A 19,237-nucleotide genomic window follows, 5' to 3' on the forward strand; every position below is an offset into this window, starting at 1 on the left:
GTAGCCAAATCTACAGGATTATCCCTATGTAAGAGAAAACTTACTCCTACCAATTGAGCATTAATAAATAAACATTTCAAATTTCTAGTAATAGGTTGTGATGAATAATGATGAACTACTAAGATCCTAACCGGTACTGAGAGGGGGGGTGATTCAATACACAAAAAAACTTGCTTCAACACTTTGACAACTCAGAGCACAAATAATCGGCTGTCTTCACCACTGTACTTAACCATAGCAATTCTGGTTAGACAGAAATACGTTAGATAGCTAAACTGGTTAAACAAAAGTACTTCAAACAACATTCAACAAGTCTCAAATCTTGATAGCTACTTCACCAGTTTAATCATGCATGAGTTGTATCAATAATACAACAACCATTTTAAATATGAATTCATACTTACCTTAATCAAAAACTACTCAATCATCACATGAAAAAATCACAACTCATAACACAGATTTTTCACGTGGAAACCCAAATGGGAAAAACCACGGTGGGGATGAATACCCACAAGATTGTTTGTGAACTCTTTTGAAGTTCACTCTATTAGGAGCCTAGTCTGGTTAAAGACTTTACAATAAGGTCCTGTTAGGAACCGATCCGGTTAAGGATCATCTGGTTAAGGGATGGCTATACACTGTGTTAAAGGTTGAAACCCTGTTGAAGGTTACCTTGCTAGAGGATTTAAAGAACTCAATGAACTTGAGTCACCTGGTTAGATGATTTACAACAAAGCCTATTAAAGCTACCCGGTCAAGGGATTTTCCTTCTGTTGAAATTGTTAGAAGACAATAGGTAAAACTCTGATTTGATAATAGCACTACTTGCTAAGGTAGATCTTTTTCAGTTCCTCTCTTCTACAATAATACTCTACAGATTCCTCACTCTAGTTTGGCAAGTATCAAATCTCCAACACACGAACATAAACACAACTTTTTCCAATCACTACAATAACAAAAATGATTGACCTTATAGACAATAATTAGGTCGATAGCATAAACCCTAAACCCTAAACATTTTAGGTTTACAATTAGAAACGGTCCAATCCTGACCATCAAATGCGTTACATAGAATGAAATGATCTAAGATAGATCTCAAATCATTTTGCATCATCCAATCTTCACCGCATCTAGAAATTAGTAACCCATCACACGTTCTTCACACACCACTAAGAAAAATGCAAATTCTTGAGGTAGACATTCAATGCATTTGATCTTCACGTGCAAGATCCTCAAAGAAATCCTTCACGTGGACACATCTGAGGTGGCATCTCGATCCTCATCCTTATCTCTTAACTAACTCATCATAAAACATCATCGGTTGCACCGCACAAGCCAAATCACCAAACCGGTAACCCTAGAACTGAACTGAGACTACAAACTGGTAGTCATACTATGAACCCCGACACTGGTCCACTCCATCCCAGTTGACTATAGCCACTTTGTGTATTCACTCTGGTTCATACTAGTTCATGTGCTTGAGCACTTATGTGGGTTCACCTATTGACATCAATGATAACATACATTATCACCACTTCATCATATGTCAACATCATCATCATATGCCAACAATCTCCCCCTTTGGCATTGATGGCAATTATCAGTGAATTATTGCGTAGTAATATATATCGGTTGACATATACCTATTCAAATTAAAAGATCACCACCATCATCTGGACTGGTTAGTGTGCACATTTCATAATATCTTCTACATCATGTATCTTATCCCCAAACAATATATCTTCTCCCCCTTTGACAGCAATGCCAAAGTGGAAGCATAAGCTTCCAAGCTCTACTACACCGCTCCCCCTATGGAGTAGCATCCTTCAACACATCAATCCTATAAGATTTGACACTATAGTACCTGATTGATGTGGAGCACACATCTTTAATTTATTTCATGAAGGGGCAGAACCCCTAATTCACCTCTCAAATAGGTAAATGTAGTCTTTGGTAAGGGCTTAGTGAATATGTCTACTAGGTGCTCCTTACTGGGAACATGTTCTAATGAAACCTCTTTATTCTGAACCTTTTCTCTCAAAAATTGATACTTGATTTCAATATGCTTGGTCCTAGCATGCAATACTCAATTATTGGAAATATTGATTGCACTAGTATTATCATAGAAAATACTCACCGGTTCAAATAGAGTCACTTTGAAGCCATTTAGTGCATGCTTCATCTAGATTTCCTGAGTGCAGTTCATATATGCTACCACATATTTCGCTTCAGCTGTAGACTGGGAAATACAACTTTTCTTCTTACTCATCCATGAGAATAATCTTCCACCAAGGAAGAACACTCCACTGGTTGTTCTCTTCCAGTCATCCACATTACCTGCCCAATCTGCATCAGTGAACACTTTGAGATCAAATTTTCCATTCTATAGATACCACAATCTATAATCAACTGTCCCTTTTAAAAATCTAGGCATCCTCTTTACCGCTACCAAGCGAGATCCTATTAGATTCTTCTGAAAATGAGTCACTATGCCTACTGCATGAGCAATATCTGGTTTGTTGTACACCATATAGTGCAACTTACTGATCATTGACTGGTACTATTTCTCATTCACCAACACTGTATCATCCTCCTTTGTTAGTTTGCATCCAGTCACCATCGGTGTTCCAACCAGTTTTCTCTCCTCCATTGCTAAGGTCTTCAATACCTCTCTGATATACTTGGACTGGGTAATGAAGATACCCTCTTTCATCTGTTGAATCTGTAGACCAATGAAAAACTTTATCTCTCCAATCAGAGACATCTCAAACTCCTTTTCTATCTCATCTGCAAATGTATGACTCATATTATCCTCTCCACCAAAGATTATGTCATCTACAAATACTTCATAGATAAGAATCCAACCACCTTTAGATTTTATGTAGATGTTGTTGTCCTCACTTGTTCTCTAAAATCCTATCGTTACAAGATGAGAGTGTAACCATTCATACCATGCCCTTGGTGCTTTTTTCAATCCATACAGGGCCTTGTGTAATCTACACACCATGTCACTATCTTCTGACAAAGAAAACCCATCGGGTTGCTCAATATACACTTCTTCTTCTTCTAGGATTCCATTCAAGAATGCAGACTTCACATCCATTGTGTATGCTTTAAATCCCTTGAATTCTGCAAATGCAAGTAGCATTGACACCTTCCAATCTAGCCACTAGGGAAAAGGTTTCTCCATAGTCTTCTCCTTCTTCTCGAGCATATCCCTTGCATACAAGTCTTGCCTTGTTCCTTACCACTGCGCCTTCTTCATTCAGCTTATTCCTAAAGACCCATTTGGTACCTATTACATTCTTTTGTTTCGGTCTAGGTACCAAGGACTATGTTGCATTCTTCTCTAACTAGTCCAACTACTCTTCCATTGCCTTTATCTAGTCTTCATTGGTAAGTGCCTCTCTAGTGGTCTTAGGCTCAAATTCTGAAATCATACGAGTTTTCTTTCACCTTTCTCCTTTTGAGTATTCCTACATCTTTGTCTCCTATGATTTGCTTCAGATCATGATGTAGTTTTTCATACCTAGGAATGAACCTAGCTGGTTCTGCTTGCTTTTCCTCTTCTTCTTCTACTTTATCTTCTTCTTCACCTACTGCAACTTCTACCAATACAGAAACAATGAGGTCTTTCTAGTGTTTCTCACTTGTTTCCTTCTTAACTGGCTCCCAGAAGGCTACACCCAATTCAACTTCCATTTTCTTTCTACTAGTTTCCTCAGGCTCCTCAGGGGATTCATCAACCTTAACATTGATACTCTCAACAATTTTCTGAGTCTTGTTGTTGTAACACTTAAGAGCTTTTCTTTTAGTGGAATATCCCAAAAATATTCCTTCATCACACTTAACATCAAACTTACTCAGATGCTCACCTCTCCTGATATAGAATTTACTCCCAAATAATTTAAAATAACTCACATTGGGAGTTCTCCCATTCCAGTACTCATAGGGGGTTTTGTCTTTACCTTTCTTGATGAGTACCTAGTTCATGCCATAGACTATAGTGCTCACTGCTTCTCTCCAAAATGTGTGAGATACATTTCCTTGGATCAACATAGTTTTGGCCGCTTCAACTACAGTCTTGTTGTTTCTTTCTGCTATGTCATTTTGTTGTGGTGTCCTTGGGGTAGACAACTACCTCTTGATGTCAATCTCCTCACACTACTTGTTGAATTTATCAGACGAGAATTCACCTCCCTGGTCGGTTCTTAGGCATTTTATCCTTCTATCGCTCTCCTTCTCCACCAATTCTCTAAAAGCTTTGAACTTTCCAAATGCCTTAGACTTGTATTTCAAAAATGTGACCCACATCATTCTTGAGCAGTCATCAGTAAGAATCATGAAATACCAATCTCCCTGAATACTTCTAGTTTTCATCGGACCACATAGATTGGTGTGCACTAAATCAAGTAAGTTCTCTACTGAAAAAGACATAACTTTGAATGTTGAGGAAGACATCTTCCCAAGTTGACATTCTCTACACAAAGAATTCTCTGGTTTGTTTAGCAAAGGCAATCCTCTTACTACATTGACCTTACTAGCCTTTACAATATTATCAAAGTTTATATGACAAAGTCTCCTATGCCATATCCAACTGTCATCAAGTTTTGCCGTCAGACATTGACTGATCTTGGCATTCAGCTGAAACAGGTTTCCTTTGGTCTGCTTACCAATGGCAATAAGTTCACCACTCTTTCCAATTATTTTGCAGACTCCACCTTTGAACTCTAGAATGAGTCCTTTGTTTTTCATATGAGCAACACTCAAAAGATTGTTCTTAAGGCCTTCCACCCGATAGACATCATCCACATTGCTCTTTCCATTTAGTGAGATGGATCATTTTCCTTTTACCATGAAAGGTGCATTGTTTCCAAACCAGACAACACCACCATCATATTCTTCAAGAGTCAAAAAATTTCTCCGGTCACTGGTCATGTGGTGATAACACCTGCTATCAATGATCCACTTGCTAGAGTTGTCAATGTGAGAGACAAGAGCAATCTAGTCTAAAAAATCTTCCTTGACAACTACAACCACTATGTCCTCATTCTCTTCATCCTTAGATTCCTCATCGGTAACACCTTCATCCAATGTAATAAGAAAATTTCTCCTACCTCCTTTATACTTCCTAAATCTTTTTGGTTTATCCTTTTTGTCATTGTTAGGACAATTAACAGCTATATGTCCTATCCAATTGTAGGAAAAACACTTCAAAGGAAGCTTACCTCTATATTTTTTGGTGCCTTTTGGAAGTCTCTTGGCAAGAAGAGCTTCAAACTTCATCAGAATCTCCTCATCATCCATATCTCTGCTTGGATTGGATTCATAACTGGTACTGACCTCTTTTCCTCTCCTGGTCAGTGCAGAGGAAGGACACACTCTAAAGGATGACTCGGTCTTCTGAACATTACCATCATAGCCAATCAATTCATATGCAGTCAATTTAGCAATAATAGAGTCTAAAGATACCTTTGTTTTGTCAGTAGACCTTAGCTCCTGAACAACAACAACCCTGATTGCATAGACCGGTAAAAGTGATCTCAGAACTTTATTGACAATGGTGGCATCATCAATTGTTCCACTAGTGCTCTTGATTTCTCCAATCACTATCTTTATTCTTATGCCATATTGTTGAATGGTCTCTCCTTCAACCATCCTCATATCTTCAAACTTTCCTCTAAGGCTTTCTTCCTTAGCCTACTTGACATGTTCATCACCGCCATAAATGGTTTCCATTGTGTCCCATACATCTTTTGGATTATCCTTATCTTGTACATCAATGAACTCAACATCGGACAAATTTCTAATAAGGGCTTCCATGACTTACCCATTTTCTTGTATCTCTCTTTTCTAATCATTGGTTAAAGTGCCAGAAGGGATTACATAGGCATTCTCAACATAGTTCTAGTTTTGAGCACCTAAACTCTTGATATATATCTTCATTTTGTCCTTTCATATTTTGAAGTTATCCCTATTGAACTTAGGACCTTCCCTCTTCATCATTAAAGCAAGATCTTTTGCCTTAAGTGGTTAAGCTATATCACCGAGGACCTGGAATTGCTCTGATACCAATTGATGAATAATGATGAACTACTAAGATCCTAACTAGTACTAAGAGGGGGGGGGTGAATCAGTACACAAAAACTTTCTTCAACACTTTGACAACTCAGAACATAGATAATTGGTTGCCTTCACCACTATACTTAACCAAAGCAATACCGATTAGCAAAAAATACTTCAGACAACTAAACCGGTTAAACAAAAGTACTTCAAACAACATTCAACAAGTCTCAAATCTTGATAGCTACTTCACTAGTTTAACCATGCATGAGTTGTATCAATAATACCACAACCATTTTGACTATGTATGCATACTTAATCAAAAACTACTCAATCATCACATGAAAAACTCACAACTCATAACACAGATTTTTCACGTGGAAACCCAAATGGGAAAAACCACGGTGGGGATGAATACCCACAAGATTGTTTGTGAACTCTTTTGAAGTCCACTCTGTTAGGAGCCTATTCCAGTTAAAGATTTTTTAATAAGGTCCTGTTAGGAACCAATCCAGTTAAGGGATGGCTATATACCCTGTTAAAGGTTACCTCGTTAGACGATTTAAAGAACTCAATGAACTTGAGTCACCTAGTTAGAGGATTTACAACAAAGCTTGTTAAAGCTACCCGGTCAAGGGATTTTCCTTCTATTGAAATGGTTAGAAGACAACAGGTAAAACTCTAATCTGATTTAACAACACTACTTGCAAAGGTAGATCCTTTTTAGTTCCTCTCTTCTACAATCATACTCTATAGATTCCTCACTCTGGTTTGGCAAGTATCAAATCTCCAACACACAGACATAAACACAACTTTTTCCAACCACTGCAATAACAAAAAACATCCACCTTATAGAGAACAATTAGGTCAGTAGCATAAATTCTAAACCCTAAACATTTTAGGTTTACAATTAGAAATGGTCCAATCCTGATTGTCAAATGCATTACATAGAATGAAATGATCTAAGACCAATATTAAGTCATTTTGCATCGTCCAATATTCACCACATCTAGAAATTAGTAACCCATCATGTGTTCTTCATGCACCGTTAAGAAAAATGCACATTCTTGAGGTAGACATTCAATGCATTTGATCTTCATGTGCAAGATCCTCAAAGAAATCCTTCATGTGCACACAACTGATGTGGCATCTTGATCCTCATCCTTATCTCTAACATCATCAGTTACACTACACAAGCCAAATTGCCAAACCAGTAACCCAAGAACTAAACTGAGACTACAAATCGGTAGTCACACTGTGAACCCTGACACAGGTCCACTCCATTCTGGTTTACTATAACTGCTTCTAGTCTTCCCTCTGGTTCATACCGGTTCACCTTCTTGAGCACTTATGTCAGTTCACTTATTGACATCAATGACAACATACATTACCATCGCTTCATCATATGCCAACATCATCATCATATGCCGACAGGTTGTGAAGCAATTGAAATGCGATTGTGCAACTTATTGAACTTTGCTATAAATTATCACATGGGTTATTGTGGTTCTTTTGTCATTTGAGTCAATGGTGCTAAAAGTGCATGATCATCTTCAGCAGGATTGAACCTTTCCTCAAACCTTGTTCTGAGGCTTGCCCAATTTGTAATACAATTATTTGGAAGATAATAGAATCAATCAGCAGTTGCACCTTGCAATGTTTCAATGAACAATCTCATAGAAACATCTTCATGTTGAACACTGAGAACACCACATTCAATATAAAAAGCAATGATGTGCTCATCAAGATGTTGAGCACTATCTCCCAAAAACTTAGGAAAATTCTTTCTTGTGCCTTTGGAAGTTCATGTAAAGGGGCCGTTAGGCTCAAAGGCAAAACTCTGTACCCCAAGGACCCAGAGTAGCCATCCTTAATGAATTAGTGGTGGTATTATAAAATGATTTTCTAGTGGAACAACTGAAACTTGCAAACTTGATGCCTCACTTGGTATAGGAGACCACTATGCAGTAGGAGGAAAACTTCATGTCCCCTACAAAGGAGATCGCGTCCATGGAGGAGTCACAAAAGGGAAATTATGTTGTTGCAAAAACTCAAAGGTAGGATCAACAATTCTTGCTACTCATTGTCCATGAGTGTAACTTTGATCAGCTAGAATAATGCTTTGAGAAAATCAGCAATATGGATATTACAATGAAAAGCGCACTGCAACCCAAGAAGGAAAATATTGGTTGTACATCGCTCCCTACAAGAGTCGCCATAAAATTGTTGGGTAAATATTTTGTCACTAGCGTACCAACTACAAAATATATAAATTGCACACAGCTATGTTGAGAAATTAATCTCTCCTCTCAACAAGGGGAGGTTCCCTTTGAAATTTCTTCTCTAATTAACAAGAAACTAAAATTTGTGGGTAAGTTTTGGGCATATAACTCTCTTTTTTAAAATTTTATGTATTTTCCCTCCACTTATTACAATTCTTTATCACTTATGATACTTAAAGAAATGAACAAACTAATTCCAACAATTACACCAAAACTTACAATCAAGAAGAAAAAAGCCTTTCTTAAATGTAATTCTAACTAAATTAATGATTACAAATGCTAAGAAACTAACATTGCAGCTCAAAGTCTTCAAGTGTAATTCCCAATTCTTAAAACTACAAGTAATAGTAGCATTACAAATCCTACCAATATTCTATTGTTAGCTCAAAGTCTACTCCACACACTTGGAAATATCTATCAATACCATAGACAAATTTGCCAACAAATTCTAATATATATAAGAACGATTGTGAGAACTAAACACATGAGTAATTCCAATTATAACCACAATCTTCTACTCACTCAAAGTTGAGGTCTAATGGATTAGTTTTTTATATTACTTTGAATCCAAGTTTAGATCCAAAAAGCTCAAAGTCTTATTTGGCACAAAGTTTCACTAGAGTTTTGCTAAGCATATAAAAGATAAATATTTACATCTAAGGTCCTCTTTATATAGGAAAAGAGTGGAGAAAAATGTGGGGACAATTGACTAATTCATCTACATAGTCCCACTTCACTAAAACTACTACATCAAATGAAAATGCAACTACAATAAAATTTGTAGTGACTAAGAATACAACTACATCAAAAGAAAGTGTCAAAAGGGGACACTTTATTCATCTTTCTCCTCCTCATTAGATTTCTGGAATTCCTTGAACTGGGACATGATAGCTTCTATTTCAGCTTTGTCTGACATGGTGGTGGATGAGGAAATAGCTTGCACTTGAGAGACTACATCTCTCACTTTCACATACCTTTTCCTCCCATCCTCCAACATTGAGGCAAGAAATTCAAAACTAACTTGAATTTCAAGAAGTTTATCAAATGTGCTCAATGAAAAACCCTATTCAGTTAGATGATTGATCAAGGTAAGAAACTCTTGTATGATGCTTTCACTAGATACCAACTTCTAAACATCATGATACAAATAAAAAGGAAGCACTACCACCCTTCCTGAAATTAGATCAATCTCATCATCACATTCTTTCTTTTCTTGGTCCAACTAAGAAATGATTGACCTGATCACTTCATTTTTATGTGATCATAATGACAGAGTTTGAATATATTTTTCTCTTGTTGATATCACCTTGTTCTCTATGAGGACATCAATTCTGAAATCCATTTTTGTCCACCATGTCATGTCTTTTCCAATTTATTTCATTTCATGAGACAAAGTGGTTTTGATGCCCTACATTTGACTTTGAATAACTTCCAAGTCCATTAACAGTTTGACCATTGAATCCAAAATATGAGACCCTTCTGATTTTAAACGATCAATCTATTCATCCATCACTCGACCCTTTACCCCTATCTGTTCCACTTTCTTCAATGCCTTAGTGTCTATTGAAGAGACAATGGGTTCAACATCTTGAGAAAATTGTGTGACCTTGAGTAGTACAGTTGTCTGTTGGTCACACTTCTGTTTCAATTCATTTTTTGCATCCCTTTCTTGATCAAACCTCTGCACCAGAGAACTGAAAGTAGTTAGAGAATCATATTTGATACTCTCATGTGTTTCAACCCCTAGTTCCACTATTTGCATTGTGTAGTCGATGGGATAAATATTATCTTTTCTTTTATCTACTGTGGGTACCAAGACTTCAGCATACTTCCTCTTGCTAGTAGGATCAACTAATATTAAAGACATTGTCTTTGGCTTCTTGGTACCTTTGGTTTTAGTAGGAGCCAACTGTTCAAAATCAAATTCATTTGGTGAAATCACTTGCTTCTTTCTTTTAGGTGCCACTATATCCATCCATGGTGGTAAGATTGATTGAGTGGATGGAATAGTTAACTCTACTTGTGTAGAAATAGGTACCCATGCGACATTTTGTCTTGAAGATGTTACCAGGGAGGATGAGGCTGCTTGTACCAAAGACATGGTAGCAGGAATAGTTGAGACTATGAGTGGTTCTGTGGATGTACTAACAACAACTACAGTTTATGTTTTCTTTGAAGAAAGTGTAGTTGTATTTGTTGTTTCTGATGTGGTAGTAAATTTGGTTCTTACTAGAGGTGGAGCCTCATCCATGATAGTCACAATAGGTAAGGTAATTGATTGTTGTTCTTGAGCAACTTGCTCCATTGCCTCTGTAAAATATAAAATTTATGAATCAATTATAGATATAGCAATATCATCAAAACTAGGTAGACTTGATAATATAAATTCTTGTTCACCTTCTTCAAGATGTGATATTTTTATATTTAATCCCTCATCATCATGTTCTTCTTCTTCTTGTTTTGAATCAGATTTAGAACTTGAGTGTGGGTTGATGCTTGTGAAATAGTGGGGGTATCACTTTCATCTCATGGGGTCGACCCACCAACATCTTGCATTTCTTCTTCATGAGGAAGCTCTCCTTCTTCTAGTACTTTTTCTTTTTCAGTCTCTTCTACAACTTGTTGCTCAAGCTCTTTTTCTCTTGTAATTTGTATAGTTGAGGAAGATTCACCTTTCTTTGACCCTTTGATAGTAAATTTAATTTTAGGTCCTTTTCCCTTGGATTGTGTTGAAGGGATAGATGGAGGTGCTTTCACATCTAATTTTCTTTTGGTCCTTAATTCAGTTGTTTTACCAACTGGACCATCACTAATATCATCTTCCCCACAACTGGCAGGAAGCTACTTCATTCTGATCTACTTTTTCAATAACTATGCATTAGTATTGGCCAAAATAGGGGCAACTCTTTGAGTAATGGATTTACTTTACTTTTCTGACCATTGGATAGATGGCAATGGAGAATCAACAATCTTCTATTCAAAATAGACTAGATCCACTATATCATCAGTATCCTCCATTCTCATCAAGATTTTAGCCAAATCCAAATTTTCAATTTGCTTCAATGTAAGGCAATTGAAATCCATTCTCCTCACATCTTCTTTATCCTAAAAATCAGTCCATAGATCTTCAATCCTATGTACATGAGTGTAACTTCTTTTAAGTTTGTTCTTTTAAGCCACTTTTATGAGCCTATGACTTCTTTTCATGTAGATGGATCAATTGGTGACATAACTCCATGAGTACAATCTTATCAGATGGATATCTTGGCAAAATAAAAGTTTCACTTCTGAAACATCCTATGCGGATGTAAGTGAAAGTAGGAAATTGAAGAAAGACAAAACCAAAATGAGAAACCCTATTGTATGCTACTTTTGAAAGTCTCTTCTTTTGTAAGTCCTTATCAAACATACATTTCCATACAACAAAGAAGGTATTATTGACCCTTCTAAAATGACTTCCTTGATTATTATTTGTGAGCTAATCATAATAGTTCGAAATAGGTACTAACCTCTTGTCGCCCTTTGTAGACAAACCTGGATATTGCCTCATAGAGGCGGCTGCATACACAAGGTATGAGGTCATATACAACCTCAAAGTTGTTTTGACCTCTTTCAATTTTGCACAAAGTGCATCACTAATCTTCTCACCTCAATCTATCTTGGTAGTTCCTTTTCTAATTATATTCATATAGTAACACATCCAATTTTGAAAATAATGAGAATCTTTCAAACCGTTTACTCGTGCCAGTATGGTAGCCATATCATTGCATTCCTCATTGAAATCACTTGTATGAAAATATTTTGGCTTTCTTGTAGTGGTAGAACCCCTAGCGGAAGATAGGAAAACTATATTGATCATTTTATTACACTTTGTTTTATTTTTCTCATAATTTATTCTTGAGTACTTTCCTAGGTAATGTCAGATACTTCTTCAACTGGAGAACCCTTGAATACACTATTAAAAAAAACACCATCTAATGTCATAACAACATTCTGATCGACATCCTTCACTTGTCTTTTATTTGGATCAAAATGACCTGCCACTACAAGTACAAAGTCTAGATCATGAGTTGTGACTAGGAAGCAAGCATATTTGTGCAACACTGATGTGATTACATTTGACATATGTGAAGGAGATTTCTCAAATCTATCAATGAACTCTTGCATGTCCACATGACCAATTTTTGTATCCCTTATCTCCTTAAAATTAGAGTCAACCGAGCTTTCTGCAAGCATGTTCAAGTATTTATCATAGTTGTACTTAATCTTTTTCACAAACGGCTTGCTTGCTGAGGACTCTAACTAGTTCAAGGAAGGCTTTGATTTTCCTTGCATAGGCTTTGACATTTTCAAAGTACTGCATTCAACAACAAGGATTAGTGTTAAAAATTATCACCATCAGAAGAGCAAATTTTATCAGTTGGAACAACAATCTAGAGCTAAACTGGACTTATGAACAAGATTATCAAAAACTAGCAAGTCAGGAAAAAAAGTTCGACATGCTAGTTAGAAACCAAAATTCACACATTGGACTTTAAAGTCCGATGTGCGGGGAAAACACATCACAATTTGCATATTGGACTTTATGGTTTGCAAGAAGGGAAAAACGACATCCCCTCGCATGTGAGGGTTTGAAACCCAACATGAAAGGATAAAAGGAAAGGCCAAGGGGATCAGGGCAATCAGATTCTAAAATCTAACATGCCCTAATCCATGACAAAACACAAAAACCCTGACGCACAAACCCTACCGTAACACACATGAAAAATAAAGACACGAAAGGAAAAGAAGAGGGGAAAAAGTACAAACCTGAAAAATGATTGACTCTTTAATGAATAATTCAAAAATAATCACCAATTGCGAGCCAAAGACAAAAAACACGAGGAGTAGACAAGAGCGGAGCCAAGACACAAAGAAAATGATTAAAAAAATTTCAAAATTCATTAAAAACCACTTAAAAACCTAATTAAATAAAACATAGACTGCAATAAATGCAGTTCGACTTGATAGGTCATACTTTAAAGTTCGACCTGTCAGTCACAATACAACTTGACTACAAGTCAAACTTTAAAGTCCAGCCTGTCAGGCATAGATAGAAGGGAAACTGGCATATCAGACTTTAAAGTCCGATGTGTTGACATGACTCATTGCAAGTCACACTTCAAAGTCCAACCTATGAGTCAAAACATAAAAACTCTCTAACTTCTAAAAGACCAAACATAAAGACGCAAAACTAAAAGTGACTAATCGATAAGGTCAATTAGCCTTTCCCAAAGCCCATGAGGTACAAAATGGATGATTTTCATAGTGTTGCTTCAGAATTTTGGCCATGCCGAAATTGAGGACAATAGATATGAGTCAAACTGAATTATGATATAGGTCAATATTGATATGGGTCAAACTTGATTGTCAATATGAGTCAAACATGTCGATATGGGTCGAAGGTCAATATCAGTCAAATTGATTATCAATATGAGTCCTGATTCGATATGGGTCCTCCTTCGATATGAGTTAATAGGTTGATATGGGTCAATTGTCAATATGGGTCCTGATTTGATATGGGCCCTGATTGTCGATATGGGTCAATTATTGATATGGGTCAATTATCGATATGGGTCAAACTTGTCATCGATAGGATGCATGATATGAGTCTTTGATTCACTAATTACGATATGATATTGAATTCGATATGTTTCTTGATTTCGATATGAGACTTGGATTAATTAATTTTTGATATGATATTTGATTATGATATGAGACTTGATTGGTTGATTTTCATTATGAAACTTTGATAGAGATAGATATGCTAAGTTGAACCCACCTAGTTGTCAAAAGTGTCTAATTTAGAACTCTTTATGTGATATCATGACTATTGACACTTTGATAAGTGCCCCTTTTTGATTGAGAGTTGATGCTTGATTGCTTAGAATAGGTGAAACTGATATGGTACTCATGTGTTGATAGAGGTAGACTTAGGTGTCATACAACTTTAGGAGTGATACCCGAAGACACTCTCTTTATGTAGTCAACTAATAAATGATGACCGAGTGGTGCTCGAGACTTGTGGTTTGATTCATCTATTTCTCCGGCCTTCCCATCAAAATAAAATAACACTTCTTACAACTTTAGTAGAGTGGTGGCATAGTGAGCACAATACCTTTCGCTTGCTAACAAGAGAGTTGACGGGTACTCTTGAGGATGTCTATCAAATTCTGTGAATTCTGATCATAGGCGAGCTATTTGTATATGATGTTGAGGAGGTTGGAGGGATAGATGCACTATGGGAGATTTTTGGTGATCCCTATATTGATGGATACTTAGTAGCTGTGTAGGATATGGTAGACAGATACGCCCCACTTCCATCAGTGCTAGCGAGATTATTTGGTGGTTTCCTCCTTCTTGATAGGAGATCTCATGGATTATAATTTGGATGGGGCCATGTGCTATGATGGATGGTATGAGAGAGTACCCAGTATGTATGGGGTATATGTTTTTTGGTCCACCTCTATCACAAGCTACATCAAATAGTATATGAAAGGGATCGAGGGTCCAGTTTAGCAACAAGATGCAGATTGCTTTAGATTTGGGCTTGAGAGCATATAGCCAATACGCACCACATTGTACAGAGAGATCGAACAGCTAGATATCCTTATCTATCTATATATATATATATATAGACATGCAGCTTCCCAATCTATGATAGGGAAGTTAGAGTATTGGAGGCACATTTCAGATGATATGGATGCAATGGTTTGACACCCATATTTGGATTCCAAGCCTTGTCCTGAGGATTCCATAGAGGTACCAGTTTTGTTATAGAGTCAATACTTGATTAGGAGGATGCCCTATGTAGTAGAGAGATTCCTTTTCTCATGGGTATATCGATAGTTTGATCATCCACAACCGATGCCTCAGGGGACACCCTTGTACGCAAGAGTGTACAAGGAGAGAGAAGAGTGGAGACCACCCTTGGATTATGCTACAGCTTGTGTAGAGTTCCACTCTCTTCCTTTTGTTGTGTGGGATATGAGGCCTATAGTGACAGATGAGAGAATGCATTGGGATTATGCCCTTTATTTTGTGAGCCATCATTTTCCTCGATTGACAAAGCCAGGAGAGCCGATACCACCACTAGAGTTGGTTGATGATGATGATTGTGGGGGAGATAGAGGATGACAAGGGGGATGATGTTGGCATATGCACACTCCAATGAGACATTATAGGTGATTGAAGGTTTTTTCATTGATGGAAATCGTACAATCCTATGGCACCGAAAAGGCATTACACCGACACTAGCAATATCAGACTCTACACTAGCACTCAGACCATCAGCACCGACAGAGAAAGGAAGCATACTGACATAGAGGCCGACATGATTTTTGTTATAATATATTTTGTTTATTATTGTAAAATCTTTAGAAGCTAGCTGTAAAGCGGAAAATGGAACCCTAGGTGTCCCCCCACTCCAAGGAGAGAGAAAGGAGGTCACTAGGATTGACAGTTTTCACTTAGGAGAGACTTTACATTCAAAAGATGGGTTGAAAATCACAAGATCCAATCCCACACAATGCAAGAATGAATTCTAAATGAGTTTCAAGGGTTGAAACAACAAGGATACCCTCTTTTTTAAAGAATGTAGATAGAAGGATTGAACTAGGAGTGTATGTAAAAGTATGAAAGATTCGCTTATAGACGGAGATAGAGACACGGGATGAAGCTACGGACCTGAAATTAGCAGTAAAATGTCAAGATGATGCTATCCTGCAAGTTTGAGCAAAAGTTGATGGGATGATGGTGCCCAGAGTGCACACGGTCCTCCGAAAAATCCACGAAACAAAGGGGGATCTGTTCGTCTTTGCACAAGGATTCCAGATCCTCAATTACAGCCACATACTTGCAACCTTGTTGTAAGAATGTTTGTATTCTTACATGTGAAGGTGTAATGATGTTGTATGTTGTAGGTGATCTCTTCAATGGTTGAATCCTTGTCTTGAATGCAACACCTAGCCTTGAATGGAGACCTAGAATGCTCAATTGCTTGAAGGAATGCTTGAACGTTTGAATGTTTGAATGTTTTAATGTTTTAATGTTTGCCTATCGCTTCCGCCTCTTGCACACATATGTTTTTTTCTCCTCCTTTTCTGGGAGGGGAAATGTAGTTTATATACTTGTCAATTAGGGTTAGGAGACTGATTTTTTTGACCTTAGGCCAACCTAGGAGCATTATTTTCCAAATTGCAAACTTGAAGACCCGATGCCCAACAAGAGACCGGGCCCAAAATAGGGCCAGGGACCAGGGCGCTAGGCGCCATGGTCCTAAGGGACCAGGGCGCCATGGTCCCACCTCCCAGGACAACAGGGTGCAAGGAGGATCAGTCCAAGGTGCAGAAAGATGTAGTTTTTGATGTCGTAAACAGGTTTCGGGGTCTCCATTCAGGTTCAATGTTGTGCCGCCATCGTGAAGACCCAAATGCAGTCGAAATTACAAGTGTCGCAATTTTATGATGCTACATTTAGCCCCCACTTTAGCGAGAGTATAAGCGTATGCCCATACTTCTGGTAAAGTACAAGGAAACAACATTGAAAGACTTTCACCACGTCAAGGAGGCAAGATACACCAAGCCCCCAGTGGACTAAGGATCTTATGACTTTGATTGACAAAGTAAAAGGGAAGATCACGAGAGAGAACCATGACTGACAGTAGTACGGTTCCCTCACTATGAGTCATGCAAGAAAAAATACCAAAAATTTTCAAGGCAAAGCTAAGTTCGCCAAGAAATTTTTTAATAATCTTGAAGAGATATGAACAGAGTGTATGCCCCCTACATTAAAGCGATTGCACATGCCTCATCGGGGGTGATTGCTTTAAGGTAGTGATACACATAAGAAATGAGAAGGGAAAGGTGCATGTTATCACAAAGATTTAGCCCCCAAGTGTGAGATAAACCCAAGGATAACACAAAACACAAATCACAAGGTGACTTCACTTTCCTTGGGGTCAGTATGCTATATGATAATTCATGTATATCATATGTATGTATGCATAATTGTTCTTCATTCCCCAATCAAGGAAGGTCACCTAGAAGAAGGGAACACATGTGTCTTTTGGTCAACATGAGAGAGACCAAAAGAGATCTCAATGCTTTTCATCATCCTCAAGTAGACAACACTAAGGACAACAAATAAAAGAATGAGATTAACACATAGAAGGAGTAACAAAAGATTTCAAGAGAAGAAGAGAGAGTCTGCTATGCTAATGAACTAGTCTAGCACGTCATCCACCCCCCGATCTTGTTGATCAATATTTCGGGAAGGCAGGAAACACGCTAGAGGAGGAACATCCAACATAGCAGATGGAGCTATCACAAGATCCAAACAAGGGCTATGTTCATGTTCCAAGCCACGTTGTTCTTGTCTAGGAGCTAAGATAAGTGCTTTAGAAAATTCATTACATAAATGGTTATCAATATCAACATATTCATATTCACTATCAGAAGAAAGAGAAGTAACATTTTCATCTATATAATCATCAAGATTTATAAAAATAGGATCTTTAACTCGCACAGGATCAAAACCATCATGCATCTTATGCTTAGGAGATTTTGGCTCAATTTTCAGCTGAGGAGAAAATGGAATAATACTAGCTGAAGGTGTTTTTGGGGATTGCAAAGTTTGAGAAGCAGCTGCACGAGCTCTAAGATGACACTTTCGTCAGTGTTCACGCATAGAATGATTTTGTCTAGTCTTAGTAGGAAGTTGAGAAGATTGAGGAGGAGGAATGTTCTCATCCTTATCAATTGGGTGTTTAGGTTGTGTTCTCTTAGGTTGGATAATAGGAGAAGAGGAAGGTCTCTTCTCTTTATAAGAGGAAGGAGGAGGAACTACTCCATATAAAGGAGGAATATTTGGTTTAGGAAGGAGACCAAGTCCATCATGATGAGGAGGTATAGGTCTACTTTTAGAAAGTTTATTAGACATAGACATAGTCACATCCATAGGAATGGGTTGGGAATCTTGTTGAGGAAAGACATTAGTTTTATCTTTCAAAGGAAGAACTTCCTTCTTAAGAACGATAGGAATATCAAGTTTGGGTGTTCGAGGTTCATTCAGAGATAGGATCATATCTTTTTTCCACTTTTTATAAGATTTGAAAAGATGATCACTTCACGGTGGAAGAGATTGGAATTGTTTAGGCCAAAAAAATCAATAGGAACACTAGAAGTTCTTTCAGCTGGTTTAAAGAGACTATGATTGACAGTAACAACTTCACCATTATGGGGAAATTTCAAACACTTGTGAATAGGAGAAGCAATAGCTTTCATGGAAGATAGCCAAGGATAGCCTAGCTTCACACGAAATTATTTGGATGATGGAATAATAGCAAAGCTCACATCAAGGGATTTGTTATGGACCTCAATAGGTAATGTAATAGAACCAATTGCAGGAGAAGAAAATGCATCAAATAATTTCACAACAACATTTGTTTTGTCATAGATCACTTGATTCAATTGCAAAGTAAAAAGAAATTCTTCAATAATGACATTAACCATATAAGAAGGATCAATAAGCACTCCACGGCAAGGTGTATTCTTGACTTTTGCAACTATATATAAAGGACCATCAGGTGCCCTGATAGTTTCATTGGAATCAAATGTGATGGAAGGTTCTTTAGGGATTTTCTGCTTCTCTACAAAGTTAATCACATTCGGAGTCATAGACACAAGACCATCAGGTGAGAAAGAGGAACCATTAGTCTCAATCACATTAGAGGTATGAGAAGGTAATGGATCAGTAAAAATCTTAAGATTTTGGTTAGGAAGAGCTATAGATGTGTTGCCTTTATCATTCACACCTGAAACAGAGATAGTATTATTATCAATCAAATCTTGAAT

The sequence above is a fragment of the Cryptomeria japonica genome, chromosome 8 (assembly GCF_030272615.1).
Source record: "Cryptomeria japonica chromosome 8, Sugi_1.0, whole genome shotgun sequence".
Taxonomy (NCBI): Eukaryota; Viridiplantae; Streptophyta; class Pinopsida; order Cupressales; family Cupressaceae; genus Cryptomeria; species Cryptomeria japonica.